The 2,410-nt window shown below is 30.9% G+C and overlaps 1 pseudogene; it reads right to left on the bottom strand.

Moving 5' to 3' along the window:
• Positions 1 to 995: 995 nt before the first annotated feature.
• On the bottom strand, positions 996 to 2,225 carry LOC111993136 (12-oxophytodienoate reductase 1-like; annotated as a pseudogene).
• Positions 2,226 to 2,410: the final 185 nt, after the last annotated feature.

The following is a 2,410-nucleotide window of genomic DNA, read 5'->3' as shown; positions in this document are numbered from 1 at the left end:
AAGACCTTTACCAGAATTGTAGAATTTGATGTCAATGGAAAGAAAATTAAATCAAAGGACATGTATAAAACAATATAAGGTAGCAATAGACAACCAAAAAATAGACTAGGTTGAAAGATTATCCAAGTTTGGACAAAGAAGACCAATGGGATCTGAGAAATTCCATGAAGATGTATGCTTGGCTATGTAAAGAAATTGAATTTGGATAAAATATGAAGAAGACCAATTGAATTGAATTGAGTTTTCTATCACAAGTCCTTTCTCCCCTTCTTATTGTTTTTATTTAATTTTTGTTTGAGTTAATACTTAGTTAAAAAGTGTAGTTGTATTCTAGATATTCAAGCGGAGAAAATTCTAAAAAGAAAATCAAGCTGTTGAAAAAAATAGCATAATCTAAAATCTAAAACTGAAAACCAAATTAGGAAAACATATCGCACTATAACATAATTTAGAGGAATATGAGCCACCTAAAAAGTGGATAAATATCAATCAAATGCACCCAAAAATAATAGAATGATATATTTGTATTTTTAGAGATATTGAGATGAAAAATAATTTTAGAAAATCGTTTAATTTTTGAGAAGTGCTATGTCTACAACGTTTTTACAACAAGTCATAGTTTTTTTATTTTTTTTTGGTGAGAATGTACAACACGTCATAGTTGATAAGTTGTTATTAGTTCTAATTTAACCTATCATTAAAATTATTCTTTTGCCAACCAATAACAACTTACTACACATGATTTGTTGTGAAATTATTGTCAACATAACATTTCTCTTAATTTTTTGGTAGAGCAAATTATTTTCAACAAATTTAGGAGTACAAATTATACTTATATCAAAATTACAAAGTAATTATCCATTTCCACGCATTGCATGGGTCCGTGACTAGTTTAAAACTAATACTAGCACAATGTAATAGCATTTGTCTCATTATTAATGTTTGCAAGAAATTTTAATTTTTGTTCTTATAAACTATTAGTTTGCAAGAAATTTCATATGCATATGCATACCTTAACCAATGGTGAAATGAATAAATAAAATTATTTAGATCTATCAAATCTTTTTGTTGCACTTGTACAGTACAATGAAAACACTAAAAACAAGAAAGTAATTACATAGGGCAATGTTATTGGATAATTTATTTTCACTCTTCTCCTTGAAAGCCTAAGCAATGTCTTCAAGGAATGGATAATCAATGTATCCAAGGACAGGGTCAGAGATGTAGAATGTGTCTCTGTTGTACTTGTTGAGAAGGGCATTGAGCTTAAATCTCTTAGGCAAATATGGATTAGCTAAAAACAGACGACCATAAACAACAAGATCGGCACGGTTTTCAGCAATAGCTTTGTTCCCATCTTCCCTGTCATAACCCTCAGCAACAAAAAAGCTACCCTTAAAAGCCTTTCTCATTGGCACAAGACTATGGGGACATTCACTCTTTTCTACAATTGTCTTCATTCTTGGCTCAACCATGTGGCAATAAAGAATCTTATATTTGTTTAAGGATTCAACCATGTAAAGGCCCAAAGCTTCTAGATTTGAGTCTCCGGATTGCATGTAGTCTACAAAAGGAGATAGCCTTATTCCAACCCTGTTTGCTCCTATCTCATTAAAGATAGCTTCAACTATTTCCAGAGCAAACCGGCAACGATTTTCGAGGGATCCCCCATATTAATCCGTTCGATCATTCACTTGATCCTTCATAAACTAGTCATTTAGGTAACCATGAGCCCCATGGATCTTTACTCCATCAAATCCTGTGTATAAGACAAATAATGACATTTTAATGAAGGGACTATGTAATAACAAAGCTAACCATGAGCCCTGTAGTTTTTTCAGTTTTCTTTCATCAAGTACAAAGTACATTCCTTCACTCCCTTGTACATTTGACCAATTGAATATCTTTTATCTTATATAAACACATGAAAAGAACTTACCAGCTTCAATAGCATTCCTTGCAGCAAGTCTAAAATCATTGACAATTTGAGGAATTTCCTCTATCCGTAGCCGCCTTGGAGGAGTGAAGTCTGCAACGACAATTCCATTAAATCAAATTTAAGGGGTTAGAGTCCTGTCAGAGGAAGAAATTGGGGCTTGACCATTTGGCTGAAAACCTATAGACAACAATATAAAGAAAAATAAATATCCAAATAATTCAAATGAGTTTGATAAGACATCATCCCTCACCACTTCAAGAATTAGAAAAAAAAAATGAGAATTATGATCTGTTAAATTACTTAGAAAATGATCTTTCTTTTCTTCACAAATTTTTTTTTTCTTAAGAAAAAAAAAACATTTATCTAAAGAATTAATTGACAAGACCTTTATTGATTTGCAAATCACAAATAAATAAATAAATAAATAAATAAGAGGAAAATGATCTTTCTTTTCTTCACAATTTTTTTTTT

The sequence above is a fragment of the Quercus suber genome, unplaced genomic scaffold (assembly GCF_002906115.3).
Source record: "Quercus suber isolate HL8 unplaced genomic scaffold, Cork oak 2.0 scaffold_1892, whole genome shotgun sequence".
NCBI classification, from domain to species: domain Eukaryota; kingdom Viridiplantae; phylum Streptophyta; class Magnoliopsida; order Fagales; family Fagaceae; genus Quercus; species Quercus suber.
Note: the sequence above shows the minus strand (reverse complement) of the source record. Positions and strands in the feature narration are given on the sequence as shown.